The 20,082-nt window shown below is 35.4% G+C and overlaps 1 protein-coding gene across 2 annotated transcripts in view; it reads left to right on the top strand.

The window, feature by feature from the left end:
• gw (trinucleotide repeat containing adaptor protein gawky) overlaps nucleotides 1–20,082 on the top strand; it is a 233,528-nt gene that overhangs the window by 14,274 nt on the left and 199,172 nt on the right. Inside the window, exon 2 of one of the 2 annotated variants that reach the window (XM_069841376.1) lies at nucleotides 4,572–4,638. The exons of the other annotated variant lie outside the window; for it this stretch is intronic. The gene's annotated coding sequence lies outside the window, so the exon portion shown is untranslated. The remainder of the gene's footprint in view (nucleotides 1–4,571; nucleotides 4,639–20,082) is intronic. 2 annotated transcript variants of the gene reach the window in all.

The following is a 20,082-nucleotide window of genomic DNA, read 5'->3' on the forward strand; positions in this document are numbered from 1 at the left end:
GTCTGGATCAGAGTAAACAACATTCAGTTCACCTTTTAGACATAGGGAGTCGAACATTATACCATTGTTTTCTTTGAAGCAAGAAAATTACGACTTTGGTAATGTTTTCATATATTGTGCAAGTATTTTCTTTCAAGAAGGTTAAAAAAGTGGAGTTTCTATATATTACAGAATCTGATGGAAATATTCATTGAAATAACATCAATAATTTCATAAAACAGGTCTCTGTATGAGGAATTCCTATCTTACCCAGGCACTGAGTCAATACTGGGCCATTAGGTGGAACCAAGGAAACTAAATCTGAAGACATTTCTTCTACTTTAGGCCAGAACTGGTCGAAATTGCCCCTAAGCTTCTGTAAATGAGCTTTAATCGGCAATTCTTTTTGTTGCTGAAGCAAATGTCGGTAGTCTTTGACTGTAAAACTTTGAAAAGGGTATCAGAAAAAGGAAATATTGATGAAAATATCTGCCGTTGTTGGGAAAAGTGGCATAAGTCAGTTTCCACAAACATTTTTTATTAATTTATTGACAACTTACGGAACATCTATTCGCTTGAGAAAAGAGACATAAGTATTTCTCCCATTACAATAATTCATACAGAAGGAAATCAAATCGACATAAACCAGTGTGAAGACAGTTTTTTTTCTTCTCCTGTAAAATTAACATTTTTGACTTGTGCCACTTTTCCCGAGCACTACAGATATGTCCAACAAGAAATTGAACTCATAGTCTATCAAAATGGACAAAAGGACATGGGCAGAAGAAATGGTGTCTGCATCACACTCATCCTGCATTTTAATAATTAAAGCAAGAAGGCATTGAATATCAGATTTGTGGGCATGAACAATCTCTACTCTGATATTGCCATCTAGTCGGTGTGACAGATGGAAACATCTTTTTCACTTTGTGTCTAAAGCCTCAGTTCTTTTTATGGATTTGGCAAAGAAATTTCCAAAAGCTGGCAGAGAAACAAAGAAGACTAACTTGTCTGATGAAACTGGTGGACTGAGATAGGACCAAATTTAATTTGTGTGCATAACAGTGCACAAAACTGGCTTGCTTGTATTGACTGAGAATCTTTGCTTGAAGACCTGCATGCTCCCCTGCCATAAGAGCAGCGCCATCGTAACTCTGGGCTACAAGTTTGGAACCGCAGTTGAAGTTGTTCAGTATTGTAACAGCATGTTAATAGAGGGAACTAGCTGATCTATCTGAACTTACATCTGTGAAGCGAAGAAATCGTTCCTCTATATTACCAGCCTTACTTACATATCTAAAAACTGAAGACAATTGACACTTAATGGATTATCAGAAGTTTCTTCAAGTAGTAAGGCAACAAATCTTGCTTCTGATATTTCGGATTTTATTTTACGGGCCATCATCTCAGAGACACAGAATATGAAGTCATTCTAGATATCGGGAGAAGAACCACGAAAAACTGTTGAAGTTTTCAAGCCGGCCTAAGTCCAAAGATGATTGTCGTAATGTGCCAACATGTTCAGAACCTCAATATAATTACTTCAATGATGGACTGCTTTCATCATGGCCCCTAAAAGTGAGTCCTTGAGAGCCTAGAAAGCAAACTGGTGTTATCAGGTGACATAATTTGTCTGTTCTGTTTAATAGTTTCGTTGAACTTTTCCACGCAATTTTATGCTGCTCACTTAAGCAAAACTCAATTCGTCTGTTTTTGCCAAACCACTGAAGTTTTTTTTTAGACAAACAGTATGATTGAAAGAACTTCTATGCCTATGTCGTTTGTCTGCTTTATAAATATTATTTAAGTCATCGTATGCATGTGTGTTCCACACATTCATTTCTTTAGAAAATAAGACACAGGGCCAGTATTACAATTTGATTGTTTACAGCCACACAGACATGGCATAGAGTCATAAATGCGCTCGTTAAAATGTCGAGTAAATGCATTGGTTTTTGTTTTTAGACAAAGAATCTGCTTTGGTGGGTCATTTTCAACAATTTAAAATTTTTGTTCGAAAGGTAATGAAGAGAAAGAGTCCTTATGTAGTTTTTCAAGTGAACAACCACTTTCCGCCGCAACATAGGCCACACTTACATCACTTTTGCATGCCGTTGTCAAGTCATTCATGCTGGATTTGGGATGCGAGATTCAGTTCACATACATACACACTATGTGCACTGTACGTTAAACATGCTTTTCTGAGCTAAACTCACATAACCAATATAGTTATTCTGACACTTACAAAATTTACTATAAACGTGTAAATATACCAAAACAAAAAGTAATATGTTACGTTAATAACAAGTAAAACACACAGAAAAACTATTCAAACAAGTGCTTGCATGTCTGTAGAAGTCAAGCAGTGACATATGCAGAATTTTATCAAGGAGGGGGTTATTAATTAAAATTGTTTACAATTTACATTATTGGTATTTTAAAATTTTTGTGTATTATTATTATTATTATTATTATTATTATTATACTGTATATTTATCAATATTATACTATGTTATTATAATACAACATATTCATGAATATCCTTATAAAATCTTTGAAACGTAATTTTTCACAGCCATCCAATGTTTAACAAATTTTAACTTCTGTTTAATTTTGTGTAATAAAAAAATGCTTGTGTCCTTATTACACTTACACAATAATCATATATATATATATATATTTAGTCAACAGTTATTTCTATATGTTAGGTAAGACACTTTACTTTACATAACAGGAAAATCCATGGAAACAATAAAAGTATATTGAAATAAACGTAATTAAACACAATAATGCAACATGAAACTCACCAAAGATGAAGAATGAAACTGGCATGATGAAATAATGGAGGAGTAGAAGGACTATGCCTTCTGTTGATGTACATTTCGTTACTCTGAGAATGAAAAATTAGAGAAGGTAAAACGATTATGGATAAAAAAAAATAGGCCTACTCAAATCTAAATATGTATTTTTTTAAAAGGTTCAAAGGGGGGGGGGATTCAAACCCCGTAAACCCCCTCTCTCCCTGTGTATGCCCCTGAAGCCAAGTAATATACTAGGGGCTTGAGATTTACTGTATGGTTGGCTGATGGTCGATAATACAGCTTTCTACCAAGGAAGTGTGCGCTAAATTGTAAAGCTAGCCAGTTGGTTTCTAACTAAGTAAGATTAATATTTCAGCAGCAATGTGAAGAGATAAAAAATAAAAATTTATTATTTCTACAAATTTAAAGGGAAGCGGTGCTTCCTTAGCTTCCGTGGATGCTATGCTCCTGATAATTATGATGTTTGGGATGGTACCATCGAAAGTAATTTAATCCTATCTAGCCAATAGATTAGAAATGGTGCAAATACATATATTTGAAAACGGTGAATAAAATTACGAACAATCAAATCAGGTAAGAGGAAAATTAAATTTGGTGTAGGCTTACCCCAGGGCTCGACCTTGAATCCTCTTGTTTATAATTTATGTTAACAAACCATCATCTTTACAATGGATAGATTGCTATGCTGATAATACAATTTTCAATTACAACTCAAAATTTCGAGATCTCAACTTTCATTAATAACGAACAGGTTTATTAACTCCGCCAAAACTAATTATACTGTATTTCAAACAGGACAAACTTGGTTTATATATCGACAAAAATGTGACTTGGGATATTTGCATTGACAATATTTTTAATAAATCGGTAGTAAACCTTATGTACTGAAAAGATTAGCCAAATTCCTTGACACACTTGATTTAAAAACAATATACTATGGTCTGATATATCGAATCCTTTCCTATGGGATAATTTTTTGATGTCATAGCACAAGTAAATATACCATTAGGGTTTTCCATCGTCAGAAGAGGGCTGTTAGATATATTCTCAATCTAAAACATACTGATTCATGCAGAAAAACTTCAGGTTGTTAAAGATATTGACATGACATTCCTTGTATACAGAGTGTCTTAGGAGAAATGTAAAATACTTCAGGATAATGTAGTTTGAGTTAACCTACATCAATTTAACCTGATATACCTACTGTATGTCTGAAGTGTAACTTCGTGAAGTTATTATTGATGGACGAACTTTTAAATTGAGAGAAGCATTATAGACGTATTTCTACATCTGAGAACATGGTAATCGGTAATGTGATGCATTATTAAAAATGCTGCATCTTGTATTGTTCCAGTGAATTTTGTTCCATATTAAGTACAAACTCAGTAAGAAAAATTTTAATTTAATATAGTATATTGCAATACATATGCAGTAAGTGCATCATAACAGAAACAAAGAGAGTTTTTTTTCACTTTCTGAGATTCTGTTACTTAATGCATGTGTATTACATACGTACTATCTTTTGTAAGATCTATATTATGTTTTTTGCAGGATTTCCAGACTGAAAATATGGATTGCACATATGCATATGAGGTCATGACTTTCAGAATTGGCATCATTCATAATAGTCTTCAAAATGTTTTTTTGTTTCCTTAGTCTTGAAAATATGTTTTTTTTTTTTTTTTTTTTGTTTCTGTAAAAATATTGACATAAAAATTCATACAATTTAGTTACTGAACGCATTTACTTACCACACGTTTTTACTTACAGCTCTCTTGTTACCATAGTAACCACTCAAATGTGGTATGATCAACTTACAGAAATTAAAACAGCAACGGTAAGTACAACATATTGCACCATTGTGCAAAAAAATAATTACACAAGACAAGTGACTAAGGTTGCCCTTCTTATGGCTTCCATGAATTGCACCTCAGCTGCAGCAGAAGTGTACTATATTCATGTTGTTTATTTGACTGCTGAGCTTCACCCTGGAGTCCAGGAAGCCCCTGTGACAAGGATACATTGTTCTTTCTTTTTACCACCTGCATAAGCACAGAAAGAAAATGTAGTAAATATACAGAATAATTATAAGTTCTGTGTATCAGAACAATATGTATGAGAGTATCAGTGTGTTGTATTACACAGTACAGTTATATTTTTTCACAGTTTTAGATATAGTGCAACCAGATAACAATAGTACAGTACAATACCAGTATGATAAGTTGAAATTTACTCAAGCTGCTCAAAATGTCCGTCAGCTATTATGATTTTTTTGCTATAGTGAATAATGACAACGTAGCTGAAGCAACTATAACCAGGTAGTTTTTTATGTGATCTGCAACAGCAAAAATTCGTTGGATCAGCTCTTGTCTGGTATCACCCTTAGTTTCATACATTAATGCCTTCATGTGACCCCATAAAGAAGTCAAGTTGGGTTAGGTCTGGCGACCTCGGTGGCCATTCTTGTGACCAGCAACCAGAGAACCATTGATACAGGTATTCCTTTACACGCTGAATGTAATGTAATGTGGAGGAGCTCTGTCATATTGAAAATACATCTGATCCCTCACCAAGAGTGGGAGATCTTCTACTAGTACAGTCCTATAGAAATGCTTCATACCTGCTCCCATCAAATTCTTATCGAACACGAATGGGGTGATATTAGTGTATCATTTAGTAAGCCACATCATACATTTACCGAGAATCTCCTTTGAAAGTGATTACTTCTTGCCCTGTGTGAATTTTTCCATTACCATGTGTGAGAATTTCTGATGTTATTTATCCCATCCCAAGTAAAGGAGACTTCATATGTGAACATAATCATAATTCATGATGAACAGTGATTCAATTCTATAAATCCAACCAACGAGCTTAGTCTTCAGGTTCAAGATAGTCGTAAAACATATGCAGATGCTCTCAATGCAGGATTTGCCATACATGCAAACGAGACACTCCATACGTGAAGCTATTTTACGAGTTCTCAGCTGTCGACTTCGTTGTACCATTTGCAGTATGTTTTCTCGCAAATTCATATCAGGCACCGGTTCTCTTTCCAACCTCAATGAAACACTTGGTAGCTTGCCAGTTTTGGATAGCGTCTGGTAAACAAGGGAAAACACATGGGTAGATGGATCCCTTTGATTGCGAAAACATTGTCTGTATTCCTCAACCACAGCCATTGCATTGCCATCACAAAATCCATAAACAAAAGCATGCTACATATTGGCTTTGTGAAAACATGATTGGCATCGCAAGACTCAGACACAGCACAAGCAACATAGCATTACAATATAGCAATGTACTGAACTTACAATAATACTGTCTGTTGAAGAATTAAAAAGAATGTAAACACAACATTGCATTAACAGAAATGGACTCAATTCAACTGAATTAAATATCAAGTGAACATGTATTCAGTTGCGTGTGTTGTGCAGGCATTGCAGTGTCTGGATGGTGCTGTCTGCAAAAGATTTAATGTAACACATCAAGTATAGTACATGGAACCGCAAGACATTCCAATATTTCTCCCATTAATTTCTTCCAACCGTCAGACTTTGGAGAGAGGTATAGTGAGAATCACATAAGAACATTTCATAAAAGGCTAATTAGGCCGTCTCTTCATGTTGGGAGGAGGTTTTTTAAATGGTTCAATAATTTGTGAAAGAGTATATTTTTCTTCTAAACCTCTCGCATATTATGTTTGTAATGAGTAGTTTAATATGATGTAATATTAAAATGTATTTTGTTTGACAGCATGAAATTCATTGTTTTGACTAAATAGGTTTACGATTCACGAGACCCAAAGCTGTTGATAAAGCGTCGTAAAATAACCTACTAACCCTTCATGAGACCTAACCTAAAAATGTATTTTGTTTGATCACGTGAAATGATTAGTACAAACTCCGAAAACCTAATTCCACTGTGAAATGTATGCTTAAAAATACATACTCTTAATAATTTTGCTTTTCTAATTGTAATTGCTGTTTCCGTACATATAATTCCTGCATTATCTTCTTCAATTCATTTTTTTCTGAAGCATAGCCTACTCTGAATGGCACACGGTTTCTTTGTTGTAGGAGTCACTGCCATGCTATTTCCTCTCTTTGACATTATTGTAATAAAAATCTAAACACGAAAGAATTTAATATTAAAATGTGAAATGGTATTTGTATCGATTACCCCAGTGCATGTTATCACTCCATATGCTATATTTATTTACACTTACCTGACTATAATCTTGAATTGTAATTACAACGCAATATATAAAATAATTATTACGTATTAATATTGATATCAATTAATTATTTGTATTTTCAAATTTCAATAGCTTCCAGTAAATCAGAAATCTAGAACAATTTGAATTTTCAGAATTTGCACTACCGACGACAATTGTCACTGCTGCCATTGTCACAGTTAGGATATCACTACCAGTTGTAATATTTCTCAGTACCGAAATTCTAAACGAAGTTGACAAAAGAAAATTCAACCTGCAACTAGAAAATCACCAAAATCCACTAGCATATATAGAAATGGGGGGGGGGGAAATGGTTAGGTTTCACTCTTGGGGTATTAAGTAAGCTGATCCGGACTATATATATATATAAGGTTAAATCAATGTAGTTTAACCCAAACTATATTATCATGAAATAATTTTACATTTTTCTGAGACATTCTGTATAATGGCAGTAATAAAGTATATTATGGTAAATAGTACAGTATTATCTATGGTGTTATGGCATTAGCTAATATGTACAATTTCCTTACTTTATCAGGAGAGTAGTTTTATATATTTTTTTATTTCAGGAAAAATCAAGGATTCATTAGAGTAACGATTTTTTTATTAGTATTAGTGCTAGCTGCAGTGGCAGTTACTCTATTACAGCACTTGAGCACGTGAACCCACAGTAAAAATGTAGTAGAATAGTATTCAATATATATATATATATATATATATATATATATATATATATATAATTATTTAACAATATAAAAAAAGTCATAGAATTATTTGCTTCCAAGCGCTGTAAGAGAAAGGATAAACATTCTTGCATTGCAGTAGACAGATTGCATTTTTCGTGTGCTTAGGAGCATGTGCTATGACACGTCGGTAGACGAAAGACTGGCCAACTCTTAGAAACGAGATGGTGGGGGTAACTTCCCTATAAGCTACCATGTGAGCACATGCCTTTCATGCCCAGTCATCCTGCGAGGATGGCTAGTAAAGTTAGCGAGTTGAAAAACTGTTGTTTTCTATGTATTATTTTAATGTACCGAAGTACATATATTTCCATGCAGATATTCTGCGTCATCATACGATGAAAGAGTAATGGAACGGAGAAAAATTCTCCATTCCATTACTCTTTCATCGTATGATGACGCAGAATATCTGCATGGAAATATCATATGTACTTCGGTACATTAAAATAATATATATGATATGCGTAAATCACTTCGTGATTTAAGACGGCGCTTATTCCGTCGGATCCCGGCCAACTAGTCACTCATATTGAGTGCACCTCAGCACATGTGTGGACTTCGGTCCTACGTTCATAGACATCTATGACGTAGTGCAGAGGGCGGCCACTAGAGGGAACCCAAGAGTTGGAGCTTAATCTGAGACGATTCTAACCGGCGTCGGAGTTGTATCCGGTGTGGCTTAGTGGATAAAGCATCAGCACGTAGAGCTGAAAACCCGGATTCAAATCCCGGCGCCGGAGAGAATTTTTCTCTGTTCCATTACTCTTTCATCGTATGCTGTTTTCTAGCTTACCATTGGATAAGAAGTTACAATTAAAACAAAATGGTAGGCAAACATCTCAGCTCAATATTGTGCAGGTAATAAAATAAAAATAAAAAAAACACAGATTTTAAAAGATAATTTGAGTGTGATTTTCATGAAAGAAATGCATGGATTTGTGGCTGTGAGGCGACCAATCATTTGTACAATTTTCCATGTTTGTTATTTGAGAAAGAAGATGGCAAACCTAATTGGGTAAAGCTAGGTGTCAGTGATTTGGCACACTTAAGTCATTAAAATAAATATGAAAGTGCTCGGTCACACTTTTATTCTCTCCTAGAGTTCAATATTTTGGGGAAAGTGGACATTCACCAGCAGCTTAATAGTGCTTATGACCTGAACATAAAGATATTTAATGAATAAATGTCGGAAAATGGTTATGTGCTTTCTAAAATTGTTGACTGCATTAAATTTTTTTGCTGTGCATTTGAACTAGCACTTTGGAGTCAAGATGAAAGTGCAGGTTCGAGCAATCTAGGTGTTTTTAAAGTCCTCCTGAACTTCTCGGCAGAGTTAGATGCTTCTGTAAGGGACCATATTTTCGTTTTTGTTAGTTATTTAACGACGCAGTATCAACTACTGGATTATTTAGCATAGATGGAATTGGTGATGAGAGAGATGGTTTTGGCTGAGATAATGCTGAGGATTCGCTATAGATCCTGACATTCGCCTTATGTTTAGGGAAACCTCGAAAAATTCCCAATCTGTTACTTAGCCCAAGCGGGAATCGAACCCACTCCCGAACACAGCTCCAGATCAGGAGATAGGTGCCTTTGCTGACTGAGCTATGCCGATGGCTGGGGACCACATTACCGATGCTACAGTCAGATTATAGGAATATGAGTGGCACAATCGGTCTTTTGCAGTTATTCATAGAAAACAACTTACAAAATACATTTTCAGTCTTACAAGCTTTTGCTCACTGTTACTACAATAATTTGATTTTTCCCTGTAGTAGTAATTATATTTATTATTTAAATTTAGTGTCAGACCTTTTCAAAATGAGTTTCAGTTCCAGCATTTTGGAAGTATTTGTCGTAAATTATTGGAAATTAAAGGTATGTAAGAAAACTACAACATTTAAACAGTAGTAGTCGTTTTTTTATTATTCATATACAAAACTGTAAATCTCCAATTCAATAACTCACGAGCCGCCCCTGATTAGATGCTGATGGGAGTAGACATATATCAGGGTTGCCAGATTCTCTCATCAGGAATCCTGGATAGGTGATGATACTGTAAACCATAACGTGACTGCACATTTTAATTAATTCAGTTTGTAATACAACTGATTGTATTCGTTTTATGTATTTCAAGTAATTATATAGTGCCTAATCATTTAATTTTGTTACATTTTTGCTAAATTATGGAATTTTCTTGGGATTATTGATAAAGTCGGAAAAAATAATGTCTTATTACATCCTGATTGATATAGAAAAAATGCATGATACAGTGCTTAAATCATATTAATAATAAATCATCTTCCAAAGAGAGTAAAGATACTATATAATTCCTAATATATATAACAACATTATCATTTTGTATTTCAAAACAATCCAACAAAAGACGCCAGAAGGAATTGACAACGACATTGAACATAGACTGGATAGGGCCTTGAAAAATTGAATAAGGAATTTTAAAAATAATTTTACAGAAATTAGCAGACAAAAATGCTTTTTTTCCCCCAATCTTATTGACATTCCGGAACAAATATAACTTAATTCAGGACACAGAACACACCATTAAAATCCAGAACAATCCTGGGAAATCCAGGATGTCTGCCAACCCTGCATACCATGTTTTTCCCATAACATTAAAACCAACACTTTTAACATAATATCTAGACAATAAAATATTTTTGCCAGAATTGTACATACCAGCTTTTGCCATAACACCACAGATTTATATCTCTAATCAAGAAATTCATACACAATATAAAATTAAAACGTAACCTTCAGATTAGACTATACATTATTATCTGAACTGTAGAATTCCTAACTGTCTGTGGCAGGATGTAAATTCTTTAAAAAAACTTCCAGACCGAATTCATCATGCAAAATAACATCTTTAATACTAAAATCAGGAATATCTTGATAACATGTGCACACTATTCAATAAAAGAAATTTTCTTTTTATGACTGAGAACAAAATGCCTATTTCCTATTGCAATTTATTAGGTATGTATTTTTTAAATAAATTTGATAATACACTTTCTGGTATATTATTATTTTGAATAATATTTTATAGCACCTATGGATCCAAACTTAATGTAGGTTTATATTTGTTATTCTTATATCCTTTGTACATACTGTACAGTATTTGTATATATTTAGGCCCAATTGCTATTGAAACTTTATTAAAACTTATAAATCAGATTTGGAACTCAATACCTGCTATTTGAAAGAAGTCCATAATAATTCCAATATTGAAACCTGAAATCTGGAAAGCAAACAGGTAACCTAGATATTTATAGACCCATATGACTGAGGAGTAGTTTAGCTAAAACTGTGGAGTGGATGGTTAATTCTCGTTTGACTTGGTACTTGGAAACTGCAAAACTTTTGACACCAAACCAAACAGAATTCCGAAAATTTCGTTCAACAATTCACCAGATCTTAAACTTATCACAGGACGTGAAAGATGCAAAGGCTAACAGAAAAACTAATTTTTCTCTATTTGTATACTTCAGAGGTGCTTACGATAACATATGGAAAGCCAAATTATTAGATATGTTAACAACATTAAGAATTTTTGGAAGAATGCTACACTGGATTTAGGATTTCACACACCAAAGGTTTTGTGTAACAGAAATAAACATTGTAGATTTATCTAGAGAAAATCAAAACTCGAGTGGGACTTAATTGACTATTACACGATCGGAAGAAAGTATAAAAAGATTAGAAGAAATAAAGTACTCTAATACAATGAAATATGAATTGACTTGCTAAATTCTATTTCACTAATGTTAGCTTCACCAAAACATTTGAACGGAGCCGCCATTTTCAGTTGACTATCTATATGAGAAATACACGATGATTGCAAAGCATGTTTTATAGTACCGGTACCGTAAATGGAAGTGATAAAATTGTAGCGATAAACAGCCATGATTGGTTGAAACATATCCTTTCGTACTGTTTTATGACGTAGTAGAAGTATAATAGTCAACAAAAAACATTAAGTAACTTTAACTAAATATCGTTCATGCATCTTGCATAGCCACTTTAAATAAACGCAGAGTCATTTGTTTTCATTTTTTTTTCTCGCTGTTATTTATACTCGCTTTAACATCTCTGGTCATATCGCAAGTTAATCTTCTGTGTGAAATCCGAAGGCCTGTGTACTATTGTTGAGACTGGTTCTATTGTTGTGAACTATATGGCGATTGTATGTGTTACTGATTTGTTATGCATATGATTTCGGTGATGAATGAGGCTGGTGATATTCAGGGATGTTGTGGCCCGAATTTCATGCCATTTGCTTTATGGTTGAGTGAAAACCCTGAAAAAACCTCAACCAGGAAATTAAACCCGACCGGGAATCGAACCCGGGCCCTCTGCGTAAGAGACCAGCATGCTGACCTCTACAGCACAGAGGTGGTCTTCACTTTGCTATAATGTCTGATCGGGGTGGTGCTGACATAAAACTCATTGTTATTTACTGTCGTCTGCTCATAAGACCGGACCATTCTAACAATGCTTTCGCTGAAATGGTAGGTGGCAGCACCAAATATACTATGATCTTCATCAGTTTTTTAAGAACAAAAATAATAACTTTACATTACAAGTTTCATAAAATGTACACTAGTAGTTAATTTGCAATTTTAATTTGAAAACTGTTTTTAATTCTATCACATAGCAGCTTTTATAACTGGGCAACTCATTGAATAGGAAAAGATTGTCGCTAGATGGCAACTCCTAACTGTCAATGAAGTCGTTTGTGAGTCGGACTAGTTGGCGCAGTCGGTAGAGTGCTGTCCTCTGTCCGAGGTTGTAAATTCGATTCGGCCCGGGTCGATGGCATTTAGGCAGAGCCATCTTCAGTTACAAGCCGGAGCATGGGTAGGTTTGGCAACGCTGAGTGGAGGCGGGCGGAGGCGAAATAAAGGCATGATGTTCGACGTTTCAGTGCTTTGATTTCGTTGTCACATGTACATTTTCGACATTAATTGATACAAAACTAAGTGCATATGATCCGTAATTTATTACGGAATCCGAAATAGTATTTTATTTGAATTCAGAATACCGCGTAAGTACTTGCATACAGCCACTTATAACTTAAAAAAATTAAAAGCATACGTGTTTTTTTATTGATGGTACAAGGGAAAATAAATACTTAAAGAAATATTACTTGTACCAAAAATAAATAAAAATAACGACGTACTTTCGCAATACCCTATTCCAATCAACCATTATGTGGCTAGTAAATTGACAATGTTTTGCCGCTTTATGTTGTTTCACCTCTGACGTGAAAGGTCTAGGATATCATACACATTTTAATTTCATGTGATTATCTGTTGTGCTTTTCTATAAATATTTCAGATGCCAGTTTTAGTTTGAACCTCGCCAGTCATCATAACAATACTGTTATCCTAAATTATTTGTTATAAATTTTCTAAAATGTAATTTTAAATAGGCCAAGGCCAAATATAATGATCTATTATGAAAAAATGAAGAAACATACCTTCAACATAATACGTAACAATACTCATAATTATCTATTAAGTATGTGCCAATTAGCGTAAACTCAGTGAACTTTAAATCCTGTAAATACGAAGTGAAAATAAACTTATTTATAACCAATTTATTACAAAAGAAATAATATTAATAAAATATAAACCTTTAAACCAACAAAGTGAGTGTATGCATCTACAAATTATAAGTAGTTCTGACGTGTAGCAGGCATTCCGAATCTTCAACAAAACTGCAACATTTACGGGATCACAAAACAGCTGTTTACAATGAACTTGAAAATCAACGGCATAACTTTATTGATATAGCAGGCGACGAGACCCAACAATTTGGCTCGAATTCTGATACACCACAAACCACAAGTAAGACTATAAAAATGTAGTATATACCGTATTGGCCCGAGTGTAAGCCGCACCCGAGTATAAGCCGCACCCTTAATTTTAGGGGGAAAGGAGAAAAAAAAGAAAAATTGAGTGCAGAATGAGAAAAAAAGGAAAATTGAGTGCAGTGAAATTTACCTGTCACATTATACAGTTACAAAACTGTTTACACTATTTAAACACTTTTTCTTCAATTACGGTATTACGTGGGTAAATCACCAAAAATACCGGTACAACTAATCACCGTCTTCTCCAATGTCACTGCTGACTTCACTACTACCGGTACCGGTATTTGTTTCATCACTGTCACTTTGTTCATCACTCTCCGCCCAAAGTAAGTCGTCCTCACTGCCATCCAGAGCATTAGACACGCAGCATTTCTTGAAGCCTTTGATGATTGAATCTGGTGATATCGTGTGCCATGAAGAGAGAATCCACTCACACATAAGGCTGACAGATGGCTTCTTGATCTTCCCAGATGGAGTGAATGCATGACCCCCTTCTAGAAGCCAATCCGAATACTGTTTTCGGAGATGGTCTTTAAAAGGCTTGTTCACGACGACATCAAGCACCTGCAATTTTGATGTCATACCTCCAGGTATGACGACTAGGTCTGTCTTCAATGCAGTAATTTTCTTCTTTACTTCGGGTGTGAGGTGACCTTTAAAGGCATTCAATACTAACATAGCCCTCTTACAGAGCAGCGCACCTGGTCTGCGATTCCAAACCGTAGCTAGCCAGTCCACCATTAGTTCGGTTGTCATCCATCCTTTCTCTTGGCAACGAATCACTAATCCCTTAGGTAAATTCTCCTTGGGCATAGTTTTACGCTTCAGAATAACGTACGGAGGCAGTTTTCCTCCATCTGCCGTAACCGCTAGCATCACAGTGATTCTTTGTTTTTCATTTCCAGTTGTTCTCAATGATATGCTTTTCGCCCCTTTATTGTCAACTGTCATATTGCTCGGCATGTCCCAAAATACAGGCGTCTCGTCGGCATTGCCGATCTGGTGTAATGGGTAAGAGTGGCGCTGACGCAATTCAATGACGTGCCTCTGGAAGTTGATGAGTTTTTCAGTAAAATCCTCTGGCAGTCTCTGTGCTAATGAAGTGCTTCGTCGGAGAACAAGGCCACTTCTACGCATAAACCTGCGGCACCAACCTATACTCCCATGGAATTCTGTCAGTGGAATGTTTAGGGTCTTCGCTATTTCCAACGATTTTACCTGGATTACTTGTCGAGAGATAGGCAACCCTTCTTTCCTTTTGTCTTGAACAAAGGAAAGGACCCTACGTTCTAGTTCAGGGTATTTCCCAGCCTTGGGTCCTCTGAAAGATTTTCTGGTTGTATTGGCATTTTGCAGTTTATCCTCCGAGGCGATCCAGCGCCGCACATTAGACTCACCCACACTACACTTTTTGCCGGCTTCTCTATTAGACGTACTCCTAGCATGACGAATAACTGCAAGTTTGAAACTAGCGTCATAACTGCGCCGAATTCCCAAGCTTGTTGAAGCTTTTCTTTCTACGTTTCCGCTCATGGCTTAACCCGTAGCTACGTACAAACTGTTTTAATCTGTCCTATCATACACAAGAGTACGATCACTGTAATATGAAGATTGATACATTGTTGCGTCATATACCATACGACTGCTGACAATTTCAAACACGAGCGCGTGGCATTGTTGCTCCATTTCAAAATGATAAAATTACCGGTAGCAACATGCACCACATTTCAAGTTTAAATTTATCGGCCGCGCAAATAAGCCGCACCCCAACTTTTCGAGTTTGAAATTTGAATAAAAAGTGCGGCTTATATTCGGACCAATACGGTATATATATATATATATATATATATAAAGCATTTCCGGACACATGTTGTAATGAACTATTTTGATTGTTTACATGTGGGAAATACATACCTGAAATTATGCCCCGTATTTTTGAAACACCCTGAGAATTGACAATCACTTTGTCATTAATAATAATAATCGTAAAAATTGCTAAGACTGCACCCATATTTTCATTTGTTGTCTTGTTTTTATCGCCAACACGCACTTAGTTTATAATACATCAACAATTAACGTTTGGTACGACCGCGAACATAATTCCATCGACACACTTATATTGTGACATTAATTTACATTGAAAATCGGCATTAGCACCAACACATGTTCTGGACAGTAGGCCTCCGTTTGACAGTTAATTACAGTGTTGCCGACGTATGGTTCCGGCTTGTAACTGAAGAAGGCTCTGCATTTAGGTGTGCTTAAATGCGATAGGCCATGTCAGTAGATTTACTGGGATGTAAAAGAACTCTGGTAAAAAATTCCGGCACACGACAACGCTGAGTTAACCTCGGCTGTTGTGACCATAGTTAAAATAAAACATATTAAATTAAAAGATTAAAATCGCTTATGGATATAGGCATAATATATAGATCATGTTACATGTTTGACCATTGAATGAACAGGCAATATAAGCAGCCATATATATATATATATATATATATATATATATATGTGTGTATATATATATATATATATATATATATATATAATATAATAGTTAAATATCGCTGTCAAAAATTTTTTCGTGGAATAAAACTTGTCCGAAACATTTTTTAAAGAAACGTTTGTTACGTAACTTTCTCCTAAAAAATCAATAATAAGGGAGATATTTCGATTGATTGATTTCAAGCCCTCCTTATAACCTAATTTCAAAGCATTTACTCTTCTGAATGCCATATAGCCTAACATCTAATTGGGAACTAACTTATTTTACATACTAATTTTCATAGTAATCGATTCAGCCATTATCGAGTGAAAAGATGACAAACTTCAGACATACGAACAAAAATTTGAAAAATGCGATTTTAGGTCTCAGCATAGTTCATTATACATGTTAACAGCAATTATTTATGTAAAAACGGAAGTTACCAGAAACATTTAGGTTACAGTTTTATTATTGGTATAGTTGGTCACGAAATCGAAGTGGATATTAATGATAAATAAAACCTAACCCATTTTCTCTTCTGTCCAACTCAAGTTCACAATAATGTTTAATTTCTCCACAAATTGATAAATAAGAAACTATAATCATTTCGGCCGTGGTGAAGTTCATAATACCACCATTTAATGGAATAAGAAAATTTACAACCTTTTTATTTTTGTAACTAAAACACATTTAACATTCTCTGCTAGGGTTGCCACCTTTAAGAAGTCAGATGTCAGGGCAATTGAAACACACGGTACCCCATTTTAGAAATGAAAAACATTACATAATGGCAAATTAAAAAGAAACTACAAGTAGTAGACTACATTCTAAATATCTAAAAGTATTAAATTTAAATTATGTTTACCGTATGAACATGATGCCTTATAGAAATCAGTAGATTTGGGGCCCGAACCAGTGGTGACGAGTCCTCTTAAGAACTGGGGATTCACTAACAAGATGAAATTACAGTCTAATGCTAATTAAAATACATTTTCATAGGAATGTTAATTAAATTGCGAGAATATTTGCATAAAGAAAGAAAAAAAATGACACCCTATGCAGAATGCTTGTATAGGTCTCGCAACCACGGATTACCGACGGAAGGAATGCGAATCAAACACTGCGATAAGGAAGAAAGGGCGAGAGGAAAGGTCACGAGATAACTCGAATGATATTCGAGAGTACAGTCGGAAGAGAAATGACATCGATAGAATCAGTCTTGCGTTGTCATAGTTACATTACGACTTTAGTTCGTTCCATTGCATGTGAATACGTGTCTTGTATCACACGGTATTACTCGTATTATTTCATTCGTAAACATATGTTGCGCGTTTAATTAGCTCCGAATTTTTCTCTTGCTACGTTCTTTATTTCCACAGCGATGTCTTCATCTGTTCATCTTCTTGGAAGAGACAGTACTTCTGTCGGCTCGTACCTCTCCCCTCTCGGCGTGCCTACATACACGCGTCAAAATACAGTAAATGTACGTCAAAACAGACAGCAACGCCACCATTGGTTTTCGGTAATCGTTTCTTGCGCGAGCTATACTAACGGGTTTCTCACGGACGATGCAACTCGAGGTCTCCGGCGTTGCTCGGAAAGCATTAGCTTGGCAGGAAGGCAGCACTCACCGATTGCGCAGCTGGCGGCCTCCCCCGTTTCTCGTAACAGGATTAGTCTTGCAGGCGACTTAGCTGTAAACAGTGCGTATTACTAAACCTCGTTCAGTTTCGTTTGCTGTGTGATTGAGTACACATATATCCATTCTTATTGTGTGAAGTTTCGTTCATTATGTTATAGGCCTACACTAGGGAATACCGAATGTTTATTGTGTTAAACTATGCAAGAACAGAGTCGTATCTATGTGAAATGTCAGCTTGCTTTTATACATAAATTTCCCGGCGTACATGTTCCCAATAAATCGACGATATGCAGAGTACTAGAAAAATTTAGAGAGACTGAATTCGTGTTAAACATAATGAAAACTAGAAAAGAAACCAAGCGTTCTAACCGAGAAAAAATTAGACGAGATCGGAGCGGCCTTAGAAAGAGGTCCAAGAAAATCGTTTCCTCGTTTAGGATTTCAGTGATTGTGATTTCAACAATTTCGGCAGCCGAAATTTGTCAAGTATTTAATAACATGTTCAAAATTTGTTAGGCTTCTCTAGCAATAGAGAGACGTCATTTTGAGCACTTCTGTAAATAAAAGTAAGTAATCTAGTCACATTACTTCTTAGTTTACGCACAACTCAGAGGAGACAAGCCGGGCCGTGACGCTGCAACTGTGCTAGGCGTATACGGTAGACGTGCCGTGGGAGATGTGGGCAGGCGGTTGCGTCGTACGTGTTAAACCCTGTTTAAGAAGTCCTTCTCCTTTCCTTGATTGCGGGGAATTTCTCAATTCATTGAAGTTGACAATATCTCGAATGATTTGTTTTTCCAGACAGTGTTGTCAGAGCTGTGATCCTTTCTTCTGCCATTATACTACGTAAGAAAGTGTTTATGCGCCTAAGGGTGGAAAAATATCTTTCCGTTTTGGCAATAGTAATCGGAATTGTAATTATTACTTTTATAAGTTTAACATTTTAACTAAACATTGTAATTAAGTTGTTATCAATCATGAAGTGTAAAAGGTTAACTGCACATTCCGCGTCTCGAAAATCATCCCGTGTGTACAAAATTTCAAGTTCTGTTTTTTTTTATTTGCTTTTATCAATTAATGGACATGGTTCACAAGCATTTTGCAGGTATGCACATGGAAACTGTTTCCCATATTTTTTAAAGCTATCAGATCAGAAGAAGTTTGCCTCAAGAAGATGATTAGTGACCCATCGCCTCTTTAAGGACCTAGGCAACTTTAGGTCGTTCTGAATGTCTTTCGATGCCCCCTAAAATGCTTACGCATTAAAAAATTGGTCCCTTAAAGCGACATCAAGTTCCGAACTAAATTTGACAAGAGTTCGGAAAAATAAAAATTCAACGATCCTTCTATTTCATCGTGGCCTCGTATCGCGAGTTCAAATGCCCTACAACAATTTACGCAGTCGGTGCTTTTTGACAATACATAACGATTTTTACGTTATGTCGTTCAGTACACTGCCTACTTGTATTGTTCAACTGCATCCGTATACCATATTTTCCTAAAAGATAAATTCCAATTATTTGTTTGTCTTTATTCTTCGTTTGTTTAACAATGAAGTTCCGGTAATGGCCTACCCAATTTCTTAATTTCAACTTTGCTCTCGAGCGATAACTGAGAACAGTTAGTTTTATCACAACACAGATTCTTTAGAAACAGATTTACACAAATTGAACAAAAAAACAAAAACACAATTAGGTTCGTCATAATTAACTTGCTTTCATCTTGAACACTAATTTCAAGAAGAATACCACTGAAATAAATTGTTTACAGATACAAATACGGTAATGACAAGAATGCTGCTGAGGAAGGACCGAAGGAATCGAACACAGTGCAATACGATAATACTAGCGAGCTTTGCAGATTTACGCGGCAATAACTTACTGCGTATAATGTTCAAATTGTAGCCCAGTGTTGCTAACTGCTGTCAATTAAACAGAGATTAGCAACAGTGAAGAAATTGGTAATAAACATTGTTAACAATATAGGCTATAGACTCGTACATTAATGTTAGCTAGACGGCGATGTATGCATTGGAGGGAGAAAGGAACTGGCTACCCTACCCCATTATATCCTGGCCTAGTTACAGCATACGTGGTGCCTTCTTGGTATCACTTGCGAGGTTCAGGCATGTCTTCGAACAGTTGACTGAACAACAATTTTATCTAGCCAGAGGTGTAAAATAATTAAATCGCTATTAATGCGATAGCAACATACTCATTATTATAGCTAAGCTGGGTTTCACAATTGCTAGATTTAGTAACATAATAGCTGAATTGGT

The sequence above is a fragment of the Periplaneta americana genome, chromosome 12 (genome assembly GCF_040183065.1).
Source record: "Periplaneta americana isolate PAMFEO1 chromosome 12, P.americana_PAMFEO1_priV1, whole genome shotgun sequence".
NCBI classification, from domain to species: domain Eukaryota; kingdom Metazoa; phylum Arthropoda; class Insecta; order Blattodea; family Blattidae; genus Periplaneta; species Periplaneta americana.